General features: G+C 39.5%; 1 protein-coding gene across 3 annotated transcripts in view; it reads left to right on the forward strand.

The window, feature by feature from the left end:
* Positions 1–20,029, forward strand: part of LOC147320081 (homeobox protein PKNOX2-like) — a 106,708-nt gene that overhangs the window by 9,930 nt on the left and 76,749 nt on the right. Inside the window, exon 1 of one of the 3 annotated variants that reach the window (XM_086307904.1) lies at positions 9,774–9,854. The exons of the other annotated variants lie outside the window; for them this stretch is intronic. The gene's annotated coding sequence lies outside the window, so the exon portion shown is untranslated. Of the gene's footprint in view, positions 1–9,773; positions 9,855–20,029 lie in introns of those variants that run through there. 3 annotated transcript variants of the gene reach the window in all.

Consider the following 20,029-nt stretch of genomic DNA (forward strand, 5'->3'; position numbering starts at 1 on the left):
AAGTAGAAAAAAAGAAAAACAGACCGAACCCCCTTTTTCTCTACCGAGACTTCTTTCCACTACAAAGAATAATTACTTTTCCCAACTCCCGTGCCATAATTGGTTACTACTCTTTTATCTTATCTATGTGCGCATAATTATCACAGTCATCATATTAGATTATTTCATGCATAATAAATGAACTCAAACTGTGTGGGTAATTAGCATGTTAGGATATGTGCCACGATAAGAGGTTCGCTCTCTCAAAGAGGCTATTGTTCAAGACATTCCTGAAAAGTGAGAAATGCAGAAAGAACTGAAATATTGGATGATCACTCTATAAAGTGTCTATTTATTTTCTCTGTGTGTGTTTGCACTCACATCTCGGGTACATTTCTCATAAGAAGTAATGTTATCTTGGACTCCAGGTTTCACACAGAGTAGTTAATATGCGTAAGATGCAAAAAGACATGGCAGGAAAATGGAGACTACTGTAAATGCTTGACTTTGGCAGCAGTCTGCTGTATAGATCTTGTTCAGTCCAAAGGACAGATGTGCAGCACTTCAGTCAAGCTTTCAGTAAGTAGGTTATAGTGTGCTGTTAATATAATAGGCATTTAATATTTCTTAAACTTCTTGACATTTTCAGAATATTTGTAGGTTGTCTTCAAACAAGCTTCCATTATAATACAACATTACTTATCCTGCCTTTTACAAATAAATGAAAGTCAGTTAAAGGCTAACTAAAAAATAACATTGTGATACAGCTGTTAGTCATGAACAACAGCAACTCTTTCAATTGAAATAAGTAAACCTGCTGCTGGATGCATCCTAGTTTAATGCTGCCTGCTTGGAAACAGTTCAGCTATTATTTAATAAGGGGAGCCAATCAGGACGGCAGTTTGAATTGCCTATAAAGACACTGGGATTTGTGAAAATGCAATAGCTACAAATTTTACTACTCAATTAAAGTCCAATTTTCAAAAAGTGTTATTAAAATGCAGTGTCTGTCATGTAAATAAACAGAGAAAAAAACGTGAACTTAAAATACAGGTGATGTCACTACTCTGCAGAGAAACCATCATCGAGCCTAAATTTAGACTGTTTCGTTTACGGTATTAAAATAGTTTTATGTATTTAAATGCAGGAAGCATGCAGCTACATTAATTCAAAAAGTTTAATGTGTCAGTATGTGCTCATAAATCAGTATTTCAAGGCTGAAAGTGACATTGTGGATACTTTCAGGTACATACTTTGTCCTGCAATATTTTTGGCACTAACACCTGTCACTGATAAGTGCCTAAAACCTGCAATACACCGTAATAAGGAGTTATATTTTGCCATAGCAAAAATAAAAAGCCATATCCATATTGTGCCCAGTGGCTTTATTTGACCCCTCCCCTCCCCCGATAACAAAAATCCCAAAAAAAAGAAGAAAGGCAAACAAACAAAATCCTGAAAGTTTCAGAGTTTGTACAATTAAAATCAGCGTGTCTTCTGCTATCAGATATAATTAACTCTGTAATAAAATGTTGTGTGTGCATGTGTCGGGCTGTGGGTGTGGGTGGTGCAACATGCAATGTTTCCAATACCTAGCTGAGAAAAAATTTCCCACCTATTTTCCACGTAGACATTCATAAAACCCACACTATTATACATTATTATATTTCTAAATGAAAATAACATTAGAATCTGACAAACTCCACTGAGATCAATCCAGACAGAGAAGTTTTCAGCCTAAGAGGTGAAAAAGCACCTCAGAGGAGTTCATAGGAAAGAGCACTTTAATTACCAGCGACTAAAAAAAATTGAGTAAAAGAATGAAAAATGACACATAGTCACGCACCCACACAGCTCTCCCACGCACTATGTGACTTCATAAAGGTTCATCTCCAAAGAGTGATGATGGTTTTGTGCTAAAAGTGAGTTATAAACAGCTGTGGAACTGGCGTCGTCTGGAGACGGTACAGAGTCAAGTGTGTTTCTGTATGTCTGGGCTCGAGTCTGGGAGAAGAAAGACAGCTATCCAGATCCCCCTCCCCCTGGCTGCTCTCATCTGGTCAAGGTCTCCATACCGCTCTGCTGTATCTATGCCTGGATCCCTGCTGGCACTGCCTTGGCATTGCTGTAATGTTAGTGTGGTGTAAATGGGAATTTGAAATCTGATAGTGCTGATTGTGGATGAAATTTGTTTTTTTAGTTTAAAGAGCTTTTCAGAGGGGATAAGTAATTTCGACAGCCTCACTGAAATCATCAGTGTTTCATTAGTGCTCTGTGCTCACACCTAAAGATTGCTGTATGTGACATTGTTTTTAAATGTGATTAGTACCACACATCTGAACTTTAACACTAGTCTTGTACCAGGACTGTAAGGGGATTCTCCAAATGGTTCAAATGGAGACCGTGTCTCAGTCTTTATCTTTTTAGAACAAGTTCAGCAACAACAGTCTCATAGACTCATAAGGCTCCTGTTAAGTGATTTATCATTTGGATTTGGTGGCACAGAAGTTTTTAAAAATGTCTCTCTGGCCTGGTTGGGGAAGCATTAAGTAGCCAGAGCAAGTCCTGTAGTTTATCCAAGATGTATGAAAACCCAACCATTCTGGTTGGTAGCAATAACTGAGTTAATGCCTCCAATAATGAGCCTTTAGCTCTAATAACTGAAGCCTGCAGTATGCCTCTTTCAACTCGCCATTATGTCTAAAACAATAATTGCACAGATTCAGACCACACCACTGCTAATCCAATTGGCCTCATTATGGAAGACTTTTTTTCTAGATTGCAATGTTTCCTCTGAAAAAAACTTCTTGTTAGGAAAAAGCCTTTTAGATAGGTTTTTCTGCAACAGGTCAATCATTTCTGTTCCATGTTATTACCTGTTATATAGTAACAACAAAAACAGTCTTACCAAGATGTTCCTTATGTTGTAAGGGACAGACCCTACAGTGATACAGAGAAAACTACCAAAATTTAGACAAGCCCTTATGAGCAAGAACTTAGTGACAGTGGAAAGGAAAAAAAACTTCCCTTTTTTAAACAGGAAGAAACCTTCAACAGCACCAGGCTCAGAGAGGGGCAGCCATCTGCTGCAACTGGTTGGGAATTAGGACAGGGGACACGACAAAAGACATACTAGAGACAGAGATTACTAATAATGAATGATTAAATAAAGTATAAAAACGCAGTGAAAACAAACAAGTGAAGAAGAAACACTCATGGGAAGCCTCTGGCAGCCTAGGGTTACCTGATCCAGCCCTAGGCTTTTTCAACAAGAAAGGTTTTAAGGCTAATCTTAAAAGTAGCAAGGGTGTCTGTCTCCCAAATCCAAACTGGGAGCTGTTTTGACAGAATAGGGGCCTAAAAACTGAAAGCTCTGCCTCCTATTCTACCTTTGTAAATAAATATCCTAGGAGCCGTAGACAAGCCAGCAGTCTAAGCGTGAAGTGCTTTATTGGAGTGATATGGTACTGTAAGGTCCTTAAGATAAGACGGTGGCTGATTATCCAATACCTTGTATGGGAGGAGTAGGAGCTGAAATTTGATTCTGAAATGAACAGGGAAGAGAACCCAGTATTAGAGAAAAATGCTCCCTCTTAAAGCATTTGGATCAACTGAAGGTTTTCCGTCAGAGAACTCATGTTGGAAATTATATATTCACCAAAGGATAGAATTTGGAATATTTAAAATTCTTTCATGCTGCAAAATTCATCTTCAGGTTTACTCACTCCTCATTCCCATTTGGAAATTGACAGCTAAGGTTGCTTTGCAATATCATCTTGAAGTCTATTTATGCCCACTGTTAAGGCACAGGAAGCCTCTGCAGAACGATAGGTGTCGCCACTTAGACAATACTGCCATGTAAGTGATGTTATAGGAAGAGAAAAACTCAAAACTGTAAGCAAAGACTTTGCCAAGTGTTTTTTTGTTGTTGTTGTTGCAAAGTCTTGTGGCGCAACACGCCAGGTTACAAAAATCAAGAGCTACACAACTGGGCAAGGTGACATGATGTGACATCAAAACTGGCATGTGACACCTGGGACACTGGGCTTGCATACAAACAGAATAAAATCATGTGGGTCTCCTGGATCCTGGATCTCCTGCTAGCTGATGACGACAAGACTGCAGTCTTTGTTCACAAACAACACAAAAACTTGTTGTGAGTTGCTTTTTACAGATTTTGCCAAACTAAGTTCAGTGCCTGGCTGCCAGTCTCTTATAGATCTAGTGGTAACCTAGATAAGTCTTCTTATCTAGCTTGAATATGAAAAATATCAAACTTTTCTGTTAGAACATTTGTAACACGTCCATCCATCCATCCTTACCTATATTTGGCACTCCACCCTTTTTCTGCTGAGAACCATGGACTCAGACTTGAAGGTGCTAATTTTCATTTCTGTTACTTCACTCTCAGCTGTAAACCACTTCAGTGTGAGGCCACAGTCTAATAAATTCAGCAGAACCACATCATCCACAAAAAGCAAAGACGTGATCCTGCAGCCACCAAGGTGGAAGCCTTAAACCACTTGGCATTAATAAAAATTGTAAATAGAATCAGTGACAGAGGGCAGCCCTGGTGAAGTCCGGCATCTACTGGGAATGAATCTGACTTATTGCTGGAAATGTGGACGTGGAACACGTGATTTTACCTGTGGTTGCTTTCGTTCTTGTTTTTTTTCCCCATTTGTTCAGAGCAAAGTTGACCAATGGGCCACTCTCAAAAAGAGACGCGTGGTTAAGCTTCTCAGAAAGGATTGGCTGCAGCGTAGTGTCAGTTGGACTGTGAAGGTGAGACCCACCATGACAGGAGATGAGGGATGACTTACACCTGCCTTCTTGATGCCCTCTTCAAAACAGGCCTGCTTATCTTTCCAGGATATGAGAGTGTGTTTGTACAAGCTAGGGCTGGGAAATTGAGAAAGCGGTTTACTGTTTTGAGGTTTTCTTATAAGTCTTTTGTGTGAATCTCTCAATCTCAGTGAATGGCATGCTACTGTTCTTCTTCTCCCCCGTGGTCAGTGGTATTTATAAACCATCACCAGCCGACATTTACAGACAGAGAAGCACCTTCAAGACACTATTTTCTGTACTGGGAAAAGGACAGAAAGTACTTTGTATTTAACTACCTGGATATGGAGCTGGATTGTGGTGGTGGCGAAGGGGGGGGGGGGGGGGGGGGGGGGGGGGGGGAGGGGGGGGGGTTAAGTGGTGCATCTCTAATGTGTGGAAAAACATTGTGGAGGCTACAGAGAGAACCAGGGTGTCAGTAAATTCTGCAGCCTCAGTCCACAGGAATGTCATGAATTATTATTAGGAGCTGTGCACTCTGAACAAACAACTGAAGCAGACATTCAGTGTGCCAGTGAAAGAGTTAACTTTCTTCCTTTGGACTCTCACCAGGAGGGAAGAGTCAGAAAGAAAAAAGAAAGGTTAGTTTGCTTCAGACACTGATGGGGAATTCCTCTCTGTCTGTTCTGCCTTTGCCGCCTCTGCCAAGTCCATTGTGCTTCTGCCTTCCCGAGCTGTTTCATGCTCAGACAATGAAAGAGTGTTTAAATTTGCAGCAAAAAAAAGTGTTACCTTTATTCCTACTATGGCCTCATTATTTATATAATGGGCAGACACTGGCTGTTTAAATTCAGAGAGAATGAGTCTGCTGTAACCGAAGCTTTCTTTGTGCTTCCTTCATCCATCTTCTTTAATGTACATATGGGAAGCACTTTTTTCTGTCTGAGAGACATTGAAAGATTATGTGCAAAATTTACTACTGCTATACAGCACCAGGCTGAGGAGATTATCAACATTCTTCACTACATTTATGACTTTGTCATCAGCGTGTACTGTAGTGTATAAATTTCATTCTACCACATGACTCTGACATTTTATACAAGATGGACATTAAAATAACAGATCATGTCTTCATGCTTTATATCATTTATGTGCAAGATGTGAAAATCTGTAATCTGTAAGTCATTTTATGATGTATTATTAGCAACAAATTTAAAAGTACCTTTTAATATTTTAGTTCTATTTTGTGCCACCAAAACAGCCCTAAGGCATGGGCCTGGGACCTCTGTGCGTGCCCTGTAGTGTCTGGAACTGTGATGCTGGCAGTGGATCCTGGGAGCGCTGTGGATTGGGCATATTCCAGCAAACCTCTTGATCAAATGTGCTTGTTGAGAAGCTGGGTGAAAGTATTGAGCACTTGTATTGGTCCAATACACCCAATAACATGCATTTTGATGCTGTGTAAGGGCAACTGCCATCGGGCAGTATCCAAGTTGCCCCGGATGCATCCAATGGAGTGTGACTGTTAGAAAGTGCTTACGCGTAAATAAGTGTTGTATGAATGTGTGTGTCACTGGTTGAGATTATAGTAAGAAAGTGCTTTGAATGCTCAACTGACTAGAAAGGTACTACACGAGCACCTTTCTAGTCCCTAACATAGGTTTAAGCAGTAAAACCTACCTTTATATGTTTGGGAAAGGATATGAGTAACAGCAGCCAAAGGTTTTCAAGCAGAACACTGATTGTAGTTTCATAAAAAGATAATCAGAAATCAGTGATGTTCGTACTGCAGTTCATCACTTCATCTGACAATGAATGTACCCATATAAAATAATGTAAATTGTGGTCACTGGCTGTTTAATCCATTCAGTCTTCCCATTCAGTGCTTTGTACTTACCACAGAACACAGCAGTTCCATTGATTTATCACAGAGGCCACATCTTAAAGATGTGATTCATTTCACTGACTTACATGTACATCAGTTAGGAGTTTTCAAAATATATATTTTTCAAAATATATCTAAACTTGTGCAGTCACATTATAGAGATACCTCTGCAGGATATTGCATAATATGAGCCAAGACAACTTCTTTTAACTGGCCTGCTGTCTGTCTGGATTGTTTGATTCATTTTTGTGAGAATCAAGGCAGGATTCCACCTGGGAAATGCCTCTTGTGTCTCCTCTCTGTGTGTTAGATCTGACAGTCTGACAGCTGGAATGAAGTGAAAACACATCCTTTATGTTTTCAGTGTGTTTTTACCTGTGTGTTTGCCTCAAAAGATAATGCATGTAAATCTTGATATACATTTTGCATAACAGATGCACTTTGGTGCCTTGGGATATAAACTTTTTTGGGCAAGTTTTGAATCGGACATAAATGTATTCTCAAGTAAAAATATTTATCCCAGTACATGGAGGCAAGGCCAAGTAATATCATGGTATTAAAAAAAATAAAAACATTTTTGCCTTCCTTTTGACGTCTCGTACATAAGCAAAGAGTAAAGATATAGTCAGTTTCATTATATTCTCAACTAGACAAGCAGATGTGTGACGTAGGTCGAGAGAACAGTGATATTAACTTTTGATACCTATAATGACAGTTGATAAGAGGCATTTTACTAGTATCGTTTCTTAAAGGCAAGTTTCTCAAATTCAATACAGAAATTAATATTATGTTTTTCAGGGCAGTCACTTTTATCATATTCATCTTGTGATGAAGCAGTTTTATTCTGAAGTTGTCTGGTCTCTTCAGAGATGACTGGCACCAATCCATAGGGCACGACAGCTCAGTGAATAGTTTGGTGATAAGAAGAATTAAAAATGATGCCCCTTTTATAGAAACACCTTTAAATGAAGCACCAGCAGCACACCCTCGTGCTGCTGTGCAGTTTTTCAAATGTTTAATTACTTCTCAGCTTCCTTTAGCATCAGTGGTACTTTAATAAAACTTGTAGCTTTGGACTCCCAGATAGCTAACCCCAGTTAGCTGTACCCCTGCTACTCCACTAACCTGTTCATGTTTCAAATTGAATTTACCCTCTCATGAGACACCTGCCAAGCTAAAAACTCTAGTCTGTGAAACATAACACTAGAGACTTGAGCAGCCATAGTTGATTCTGTTCCTGGGGTCATAGTAGCCCCCCTTGAAGGAAATATAAAACTGCCAACTAAGAATAAATTAGATTTTGCAAGACTGGAATTCACTTTAGCAGTAAAGCACCTGTTTGCATTAATTTTGAAATTACTTAAGTCACTCAAATTATTACTGATTAATACTGAAACTGACAAAGTATGTAATTTTGATTTAAAAAATACCAGACTCATCCTCTCCATTCAGAACAGTAGTGACATGCTTAGCTGCATGTTTTTCTTAAACCACTGGCTGTGTCATGTTCAAAAAATTTATGTGGTCTTTTTTAGGAGAAATGGCATCAATTCCACTTTACATGGAGCAGCTCTCTTTTCTAGTAATCTCATCAAATTATTGAGCCCCCAAAGTGTGATTATTCAGAGTTGGGCACACAAAGCAGAGCTACACACATATATACTATGAGTCTTCTAAAAAAGAAAGCTCCAGATCAAAGTCCTTGGTATAACTCACAAATGGACACCTTAAAGCAGATAACCTTTAGCTGAAGAGGAGGAGATAGTGTTTCACTAATTTAGAAAACCTTTGTCTGGCTTGCAAAAATAGTTTTGTGCTCTATAAAAAAAGCCTTCTGTAAAGCTGGGACATCTTCCAATTCATCACTGATAGAAGAAAAAAGAATAATCCCAGGTTTCTTTTCAGTACTGTAGCCAGGTTAACAAATATGGAGGACCACAAGAGCCATGCGCATGGAAATAAAGAATTCTGTGCTTAAATAATGAGTTGTAGAATAAATTCTGCATTTGTAAATTCATTTTTGAATTCCAATTTAGTAAACTGATTTTTAAAATGCTTTTTAAAAACTTCATTTCAAAACCCTTTTTCGAATTGCACTTTAATAAAGTGATTTTCACAATGCTTTTTAAAATGGCGATTCCACTCCTCATTTCAAAATCCATTTCCCTTTCCTGTTCGCTCAGGGATTAACTTTTGGATTAGCTGTTGGATTAACAACTTCATTTTAAAAATCCTGCGGCTATTCAAATTAGCCACACCGTGGGATGTAATGAGTGAAAATGTGATGTCGACATATGTGGACGCCAGGTCCTAGGAGGTTAAAGCAGGAACTGCACACGCTAGTTTAAAGGCTGTAGGCTGCAGCCGTTGCTCTAACACTGTGTAAATGTAACAGGGCTCAGTGCTGGTTCTAATAGTCTGAGCTGCTTCCAGCTTTATTTGTGAAGAGCACAGCAGTTTACAAAACATGTAGCCAGCTCGTACAGATGTGACGTAAAATTTTCATAAGCTAAGATGACCTTAAAATAACGTGGCGACGTGCGGTGATGCTATCGTTAGCCATGTTAGCACGTTACCTTCAACAGGTGGTCAGACTGAATAAACAGGCACTCAGTCAGAGGTTGCGCTGTTTGTTTTGCTGCAGGGTCTTCACATATCCGTGTCAAGTCGAGTGTAAATCCTGAGGCTGAACGGCCTTTGTAAAAGCACACACGCTACTTAGCAGGGCGAAGCTATGAGCTAGAAAAATCCAGACAGACAGCCTGTGTCTGTCCAACCAATCAGAGAGCTCCTTACAGCCCACGGTGTGGCTAATTTGAATAGTCGCAGGATTTTTAAAATGAAGTTGTTAATCCAACTGCTAATCCAACAGCTAATCCAAAACTTTTAAAACAGCTGATATTTATTTAAACTCTCTCTGATTGTTCTGTTCAGTAATTACTTCCTTCAAACCATCAATGTGTCTATTACACTCAGTTCCTTCTAGACTGCTGAAAGAAGTCATACCATTAGTAGTCAATCTATCTCTGTTAACGGGTGGAATGGAAATTGCGATGGACCCAACCACATAGTTCACTTTACACACTTTTATTTCCCGGTTGTTGGCTCTTTTTCAGCTGCCATCCACACACAACACAACAACAACCCAGTCAGGACCCAGTTAATCATTCTAAGCCGGTGAGACGTGATCGCTGATGCCTCTCAGGTGAGTCCGCCTCCCCCGCAGCGGTGCCACAGCCCATGCCCTGCCACAACAGATTACATGCTTTTAAGATGGTGGTATTAAACTATTACTTAAAAAGCCTTTACTTTACCCTCCTGTCTTAGCGATTTATAGACTAATCTCCAACCTTCCTGTTATTTCAGAAATTCTTAAAAGACTAGTTGTAAAAAAGCTAACTGACCATCTGCAGAGGAATAGCTTATTTGAATAATTTCAGTCAAGTTTCAGAGCTCATTATCAAAACAGACAGCTGCTAATGACAGTCTTATGGTTTCTGACAGTGGATCTCTGTGCATTTCATGTTAAACCTCACCTAAGTGCAGTGATTTGATATTGTTAACCATAATATTTAATTACAAAGCAGAACACCATATTAAAGGAATTATGGTTTGAATCATATCTATGTAAAAGAATAACGGATTTGTTCGTGTAAATGTGAAGGCTTCTTCGCACACAGAAGTTCGTCACAGAGTTCCACAAGGTTCTGTGCTGGGACCACTGCTATTTACATTATACCTGATCACCTTTCATTGCTATGCAGATGATACCCTGCTTTACAGTGCTTCTGGAAAGTATTCACAGGTCAAATTGTTCCACATTTTTACTATGTTACAGCTTTATTCCAAAAATTAATTAAATTCATTTTCACCTGAAAATTCTAGATACAATATGATAACAAACTGGGTAATTATTTTTAAACTTTGACTTAAACTCTGCTCTTTTTTTTCTTTTTTTTTTCTTGTTATGAGATTTTCCTTTCCACTGTCGCCAACTGCATGGTCATAGGGGATTATTTCATTGTTGGAGTTTTCTCTCAAATATTTTAAGGTCTTTACCTTACAGTGTAAAGTGCTGTGAGGCAACAGTTGTTGCGATTTGGTGCTCTATAAATCAAATCTCTTCTCGATGCTGCTCTCATTAACTAGAAAGGACTCTGGAAGTTTTTTCACTGAAAGGCCAGACTGTAGGAAATTAGACGGGTCTCTTTTTGTTTGCTCAGTCCATCCTGACTCATCACTGTGGGTATTTTTAGCTGTAAATTCCGGTTTGGCTTTCCCCACACCGTTCACAAGGCCTATCATATTCTTTGAGACAGAGAGGAATAATCAATGTCAAATATCAGCCGAATGACGATTAGTGGTGTACATACAAAGTTAAAAAACCTTGTGTTTCACAGTGTAGCAGCTGGATAACATGCTCACATCAGTGTGCGAATAGGCTGCCTGTGCTGTGTTTTGTCTGGCACAGCTGCCTGTATCTGCTGCATGCTCATTAAATGCTGGGCTTAAATCCGTGGTGACGCCATGCCAGCTCCGGTTACTCCCTCGGGAATACCTACTATTGTCATTCACTGGCCAGATTAAAGCTATAAAACTAAACTCTAACTAACTGTTGAATATATGTGAAGGAACAATGAGTGTATTTAAGTAATAAAGATGTCCTCCATTGGTAAACCTCAAGTAGAACTGGGGCTGGTTCTTGACTCTGCGCAATACTTTAATCTCCCCATACAATCAGATTCCTCACTGTTGAGGAGGCCAAGTGACCTGATATCCTGTTTGTCAGGAGAACAGAAATATTTCTGATTGTTGCACATCCTGCCGGTTAGCGATCTGTGGCAAATACAGCTGCCGGGCATGAAGACATATTTAGCCTCTATTGTATGAGTTTGGACACAGTCATGCTCTGTACTGAGCTTATCTTTAACGCAGAGGAATGTTTTTGAAATGAGATGTTGCTGGCTTGTCAATATGTGTGGGAGATTCTTGTAAGTTTTGTACATATGAGCTGCTAGAATTGTCGTGCAAAATTAATTATTTCCTTTTATCCTTTTATGTGCCCCTGAATCTCTGTGCACCAAAAATGCTGTCTGTGTTTTATTGAAATGAAATTATGCCATAATGTCACTTTTGCTATTAGCACCGAGAGTCTGTGCATGCCAATTGATCCTGCTGTTGTCATAGCAACATGAACCACTAAACCTCTGCGCAGCTGTTGTTATGAAAGCCCTCGAACAGCTGGGGGGCTATAGCTGTGGAGGGATTGTGGGAAACAGGTCTTTTGGTCCTCCCTTCACACCTTGACCCCAGAACCTACTAGCAAACGGAGGGGGATTTAGATATCTTAAAGATGCCCATCTGGAATTTTTTTGCTCCCTGTACAGAGATTCCATATGATTAGAGATAAAGTTTAGTCAAGAAGTTGTGAATATTCACTCATTCCTGTGGCTACCCAAAACCTGCTTTGCCATGAAAGCGAACAGTGAAAATTGAATGAACCAAATGAGGCTACATTCTCTCCCAGGGTTTGCCTGATGCATTGGAGCATATCCCATTATTGATATGAGCAAATGTTGTACACAGTGCAACAATAAAGCAATCATTTTACAAGGAGCACAACTTGTCCAGGGAGTAGCACTCTGTGAGCCCCACTCCTTCAGTCATAATAAACCCTGAAACGTGAACCAACAGCAAAGACTCATCCTCCCACTATTTGATTTAATGCAGAGCTGACTGGGGTGGTGTGAACCTATCACTACATCGAATACTACCTTTTTGTAACTCGTTCAGCATTACAATGCTTTTGCACATAGACTCTTTTGAAAGCAAGGCAGAATCTTTACATATTTACAGTAATTGTACTCCATATTTATCTTTTTGGACTCTGCTAGACTAGCTTTGCATGATTCCCAGTTCAAAATAATCCTTATTTCATCTGATTAAATTTGCGAAAAGGGCCCTTTAAGTTCTTTTTGGTTGCCCCTTACAAACAGAAATTGTAAACAGGTGCAATCTAAATTTCATTCTGGCTTTGAGTTGGTTATTGGGAATATCAGTTATAATGGATAAAGGGGAATGGTGAGAATTCTAGTGCTTTGGATATTTAATATTTTATACGTTCCTTTTAAATATACATTTAAAACACATCCTATTAAAAAATAGGATGTGTTGCTGCACTTTCCTTGCAAAATTGCGACAAGCCTGTTGGAAATTCTTAAAATGAGAGCTATCACTTCTCACTCATTGAAAAAAACATCAAAAAATGAACATAGCCAACATGATGTAACCAACTGGTTTCTGGACAAAACCTCAGCATTAACAATTTGTCCCCTACTATATGATTAATGACTAATCCACAGACACACATTATGGAGTAGCTAAGTAGTAGTAGTAGTATTAGTAGCTATCCTTAATCCTAAAAAAACACCTTGAAACAAATGACCCCCCCCCCCCCCCCCCCCAAAAAAAAAAAAAGAGACAACAACAAAAACAAAACAAAACTGCTGATTAGTACTAAAGGTACTAAAAGTACTAAAAGTGCTCCGAAAAGTATATACAGCGCAAACACATTCAGGTGAAATTCAGTAACATGAATTAGCAGAGGTGGGGCCTAGCTATTGGCTGCCGCTGCTCCACATGTCAAACCAACTTTAAGCTTCAGCTGTATATAATGATTTTTACTGGTGTAAATTTTGGAATTTTAACATAGGAGTCTGTTGGGATTAACTTGCCTTTGGACCCAAGCTTAAATTGCCCTGAGAGGAAGAGGAACAACAATTTTTGGCTGTTCGGTGTTGCTTCGTTTTCACTTTGCTGCTTGGTTTACATGCCTGGACAGCCAAGACTCCAAGACTGAGAGCAAACTTTTCTGTTTTATAATGTCTGGTTGCAAAAATAATTTTCTTGGGAAATATAAATCTATACTGAAGTAAAATGTTATTTTCCGTAGAGGAAAATGGAAGTAGAAAAGCGCAAGTACAGATCCAGCGATTGTACCTGATACTGGGCAGATTAAGGAATGCTAATGTTTCTCTTGTGGATTTCGTGAGGAACAGGGTGATTAGACCTCCACTCTCCTGGGTGGAGACCCTCACTGCTCTAGCTTCCACTCTGATTTTTCTTTGACGTCGACAGGAAGATCAGCTGGGTCTCAGAAGGGCCATGGAGCGAGAGGAGGGGAATGGTGTGCACGGTGGGTTTTGGTATAAAGAGATTCCCCTCTAGGATCACACACAGGGGCCAGAGGGATCACCTAGGGAGGAAGAGCCATTGAGCTTAGGGAGGGCTCTGGGAAGGATTACCGTAAGGCTAAAATGTTTTCTTTGTGGCTGAAGGAAATCTAAGAAATGCTCTTACCCAAATCTCTGGTCTGAAGTGGCTGCTTGACAGCGAAACTCAACCGATAGTACTGGGAATAAATATTTGCTCCTCCCTTGAGTTCTTCAAATTTTCAGTATTTGTCACATTTATATGTTTCAGCAAACAAATTTTAATATTAGTGAAAAATATCTGCCACCATGTAAATATAAAATGCAGTTTTAATATGGCAGCAATTACTTTTTAAATTTTTTTTCCTAATGAATGAGAGCGTCATTGAAAAACTACATTTTGTATTTACACAAGTTATTTTTGCAAAATAATAAAATTTGTTTGATGATACGACATATTTAAATGTTACAAATATGCAAAAACCAAAGAAATCAGGGGGAGGGGAAATTACTTTTTCTTGGCACTGTACATCCTCAACATATTTGTTTCCCCCCAGATTTAAGTTTTTCTTTACTATCTCTGTTTTCTGATACATCCCCTTTCAGAAGCAAAAAACCCCAAAAACTTGATACTCAATTACACACAGTTTTGAAATTTATAAATGATCCAAGTTGACTTTTGTTGAAAATAACATTTGGCGCAGTAACAACAGTAACATTGTCAAAGGTGTAGAAGAAAATGCAGTGAAGCATCAGGAGTGTTATGTGACAAAAGGACAGCAGGAAGAGCAAAAGCAAAGGTTTATAAGATGGCAGCGAGACCTACAGGAACATTAACCAAAAGAAAGGAGGCGGAGCTGGAAGTGGTAGTGTTGAAGATGTTAAAGTTTTCATTTGGAGTGACAAAACTGGACAAGACTAGAAATGAGTCTAACAGAGGGGCCGCTAAGGTTGAGTGTATATCAGAAAAAATGAGAGATGCAAAGCTAAAATGGTATGGCCGTGCAGAGGAGGGATAGTGACATGGCTGACAAAGGTTTTATGTAGCTTGAGGTGCCAAGCAGAAGGAAAAGAAAAACACCACAGAAAATATTCAAGGATGCAGTGAAGGAGGACAGGGAAAGAACAGGATAGTAGAGAGATTGTGAGATGGAGGCACATGTTCCCCCAATGGGAGCAGCTGAAAAACGAAGGCCGCAGCATTATTAAAGTCTTGCTGCTTCATTTTCCTGTATAAAAAGTAAATGTGTTCAACTTATTTTGATGTATTTTATCACTGGAGTGGCCCTATGCCTATATCTATATCACAGCCCATCCCCACATTGTCCTTTTTACATTAACAGGCTTGACATTTTCAAGTTGAGAAAGAGCTAATAGAAATAACAAGGTCTATACAATTTAAAACAACAACAACAATAATAATCAGGATTTTCTTCCTTTTTGAATTGTCATAGGTAGCGATAAACTAGATGGATTATGGAAATGAAATGGGTTTTGGATGACATGGCAATTTGCCCAGTAAAATTAAATGTTAAATTAAATTAACCACTTTGTTTGCATCCTCAAAATAAATAAATAAATAAAAAATCTCTTTCCATTTTCTTAGTGAGACTGATAAACTTTAAAGTGAGAAAAGTATCTGGGCTCAGACATCAGCAGATTTCATACCAGTCCTCCCTACTCATAGGGTGGTACCTGCATACCACACAGAGTACTCCCGACTGAGCTGTGTAGAACTGGATAAATACCATCCCTTAAGAAGCTCTGTGTTCACAGATTGCTGGAGGTAGGTGGCCTGCTGTGAGGCCGAACCACACTCCCACTGTTCTGGGGGAGCTTTAAGTGAAAGATCAGGTGTCCAGGCCTGAATGCCTGATTGAACTTAAATCTTTTACATGTGCACCAAAAATGCTCTGTGTGGATCAGTCACAGCCAGCCAGTCAACTATTCAATGGAATTTTAACCACAGCCATTTACTGACCTCCCTGTTTTCACCTCTTCAAAATTATAATCACATTTGTACAGGGTGGGCCATTTATATGGATACACCGTCATAAAATGGGAATGGTTGGTGATATTAAAGTCCTGTTTGTGGCACATTAGTATATGTGAGGGAGCAAACTCCTCAAGATGGGTGGTGACCATGGTGGCCATTTAGAAGTCGGCCATCTTGGATACAATATAGTTTCACTAGTTTTTAAAAGGACAACTTGTTTTAGACCAGTTTTCGTAGAAGTCGATCTAGAATCTGGAACAGTCTGGCTTTATTATTTTAATGTGACAGTTTATGATGCAGACTGGTTTTAAGAGGTTAAATCTGGTTTGAATGACAACTTTATATCCTTCTTAAACAAACGATTGACCAGTTGCATTCCTGCTCCTATTATTTAATAGTGTTTCAGTATTAATAATAACTTTTGCTAAATGTTTAATAATTCTATAATGTCTCAATAGGCTGGGAGTGGAGGACAGACAGACAGAAGATAATACAACAAGGTGCTGCGTTGTTGTGGGCAAGCTAATTGTAAGGTGCCATTTTCCTGTTGTGTGATGTTGGATATTATTATAAGTATCAGAAGCAAATCTATGTGCGGTTTTGTTTTGTAGAGAAATGTTGAGAAAGCGGCATCAAGATCAGTTCTTGTAATAATTTAGGAGCACAGAGTCACATGTAATTCATACTTTACACATGGTGGCATATTGTTGTTGGGTACACTGTGACTGATTACCCTGCTGAAGTTCAGTTTAACCAGTTGAATTTCAATCACCTGAGCAAACTTTATCCCTATTTCTTCAACCCCTGAATTGTTATGTTTACTCGCTTCTTGCTGTAGTTTGTCTGTGGTTCTGTTTTTTGAAGTTGTTGATTATTATGATTAACCCTTTAGTAAATGAACTGTTTGTGCACATGTTACAAGTAAACAATAGAGTCAGTTATCAATGACACATCCACACAAAAGAAGACCTGGGTTTCAGGTAACTCACTTATTCCATGTTCTTTCCTTTTTTGTTTATTACTGTTGTCTTTAGCTACTGTTTAGTTAGTGTTAGTCAACAAAAGTAGGGAGTTTAGGAACAGATAGTTTTACTTAAATTACCCATTATCAGCCTCCTCTGTCAGGCTTTTGAGACATACCACCCTAGGTGCATGTGCACTAAGAAGACAGCAAGAGGTCACCTGAGGAGTAGCCATTTACCACAATTAGTTATTGCTCTTGTTATTTTACTGGTGAGGTCAGGCTTATATTAGCAATCTCATGTAAAAATGTGACTTCATTTTCTTTAAAGTTATACTAGTTAAATATAAAGTGTGTTAAAGTGTCCTAGTCATGAATGATAAACTAGAAAAATCAGGTGATGGGAAAAACATATATTTTCTGTATGTTGTTTATAATGTTGAGCAGAAATTATGTGGCGATGGAAACCACCATCTTTAAAAAGACCATTACTTTCTGATGATACCTGGACCTCCCGGAGACCAAGAATAGGGCACTTCATTGGTTTCTAAGAAACAATTGTCTGGCTTTTGAATGTTACTTTGGGCTGGATAGTGGTTCTATATTACATTTACATGACAAAACAACCCATTAATGCCCTCAAATTGTTTTTTAGATCCTCATGACTGGAACTTCTTCCCACAAAACACTTAGTTTGCTGCCGAGTCATTGAGACAGCAAAGTAAAATTGTAGCGTTCCACTTTTAGTAAATTATAGGCACTCATTAGTGTACAGTTCATTTATCTAGTTTTTCACTGGGGACATTGATATCAAAGGGGTTGTTGGGAGAAAAAAACAGGTTAGGTTATTTTCTAATTAGCTATTTTAGAATTATTTGAGGAAAATGGAAAAACTCAGTAGCATAACACCAAAGCCAGTATAGTACATTCTGTACTGGACAGCTTTTACTCTAAGGCAGGTAAAGACTATGTTTTGCCTATTTGTGCTGTGAAGGTACTTCCTATAACGAAGAAGTCGAACTTTCATGGTTTTAAAACAGAGCAGACATGTACTTCTTGGGAAAAAAAAGCCAACAATCAACAATGTTGCCATAGTGGGTAACAACGCTTTAAGCTGTAACATTATTTCTTTGGCTAGTAGGCTACATTTACCAGTGGCTTAAGTTACTTTGCCCTTGGAATAATTTCAGATTCTATCTCTCTCTTTGATGTAAAAAATACACTAACTGGTGTTTTTGTTTGTCAGTTTCGTACGTTGGAAGAATGGAAATGATCACATAGCACCACAGCATGCTACAGCATTACATTACAGCTGTACTACTGCTACCCAGTACAGCAGTAGTTTAGTGCTATTTCACGCAGGATCAACTCTAAAATGTTTGTGAAGCAAATGGTGAAAGTCATAGTCCTATATAGTCATAGTCCATATAAGGATAGGATTGTAGTATCTGAGGGTTGCATGTTGTTATGGTGGGTAGAACTATATGCTCAAGTCAAGAAGAGATTGACCCAGGGGCCCTTCTCTATGGAGTCGGCATATTCTCTGTCACATGTACTGGGAATTGGCTACAGCTGTGAATGTGAATGTGAATGAATGCCTGTCTCTAAGTGTTAGTTGTATGTCAGATTGGCAGGCTGTCCAGATGATATCCTCTCCAGCCACCTGTATTCCATCAAAGGAAGGTTTCAGAGTCACTCTTGATATCGTTCATCAAGCCTCCAGTTTGAAATGTCTGATTCTATATTGTAGCTACTCTATGTATCAATTTCTATAAATGTACCTTCCCTAGGAAGAGCTTAGTTAAGAAGTTAAGAGTTAAGAACTAAAACAATGGAGGAGCTGTACACACATGGCAATCTAGTTTTTTGCCAAGCGGTGTCTGGTTATACTAAGCCATTTGTCTCCTCGTACACACAGGCAAGACTAATCGCACAGCCAGTCTTCATGTCCTCTCAGCCCCTAAGTGTCCCCCACCTCCTACCCTCTACACCCAGAACCTCCACCACGATTCCCCACCAAGGATTGTTTTACGCTTAATTTTGTTAGACTTAATGAGATTTCACTAATTAAATCTCCTCCTGGTTGGAGGAGACCCCCTACCTCCCTTTACATTACCCCCCTTCCACTTACTACCACTGCTGCCCATGGAGATTGTGCTCGTTTTAGACAAATAAACTTTTTTTATGAGAAACAGGACAGTGGGAGTTTTTCAAATTTGATTGGGTTTGTAAGGGCAGGAAAAGATGAGCTGCAATACAATAGAAGTGGCAGTTTATGTGTATTAACTTCAGTACTGCTGTTCTTCAGCCATATTTTGAAGCACAGTAGCCAAAGCTTTAAAGCAACTCCAAGTGACAGGTCATCACAACCATGCACACATGTTCCAAATACATGTCCCTAATAATAATCCCTGCTTAGCTGCATTGGAGTGCTAAAAGGGAAGTGCTGAAGGGTGGGACTCTCTCAGTTCAAGCAGTGAGGCCTTGGAGGTCATTGTTGACAGCAGCCGGTTGCCCTGCTATTGTGGATGACCCAATGGGACTCTTGCAATGACTATAGTGGGAGCCAACCTCCTGTTTCCCGTTTGAGTCCCGGACACCTAGTGCCAGCTTCGCCGCTTGGCTCCCTGGCCAAGAAGTCCATTATACCCCTAACACTCCCCCATCTTCTCCCTCTGAAGCCTCTGTGTCCATTGTAGCCCTGCTCCCCCATCCTCTGTCTGATTTATGCACATGCACATACACACCAAACAGCCTCACATGTGTGCTGTGGCCCTCGGGTGGGCGAGTGGGCAATGTGCCCGTTTCAGATGTGAGTGCTTCCTTGATGAAGGCCCATGCTGATCGGATTTCTGCCACCTGTCATTCAGTTTAGGAGGCAGGAAAGGGGGCAAGATTGCTAGTGGGTGGTGTGGAGTGAGAGGGTTGGGGATGGACTTGGGGGGTGGCAGCACAGGAGAGATGCCATGGCAATCTGGCTCAGGTCCTGCAGCCCACTGCTGTTTCAGTAGTCTCAGAGCCTCTCAGACTCAAGCGGTCCTTTTTGGTCAGTTTATTTTTTTCTTAAAGTTCCTGCACAATAAGGTACATATCTTCTCTATGATTGAAAGAACACAATCAGTGCAGTTCAGTGGACTCAAAGAAAAATCCATGTTGGTTATTGCCAACGTTGTATTTGCTATGATGGCCAGAGGCTTTTTATTGCAGCCTAG

Source organism: Aulonocara sp. 'chitande type north' Nkhata Bay, linkage group LG10 (assembly GCF_057382095.1).
Source record: "Aulonocara sp. 'chitande type north' Nkhata Bay isolate Kocher_YH1m ecotype deep benthic linkage group LG10, A_spYH_male_GT1.1, whole genome shotgun sequence".
NCBI classification, from domain to species: Eukaryota; Metazoa; Chordata; class Actinopteri; order Cichliformes; family Cichlidae; genus Aulonocara; species Aulonocara sp. 'chitande type north' Nkhata Bay.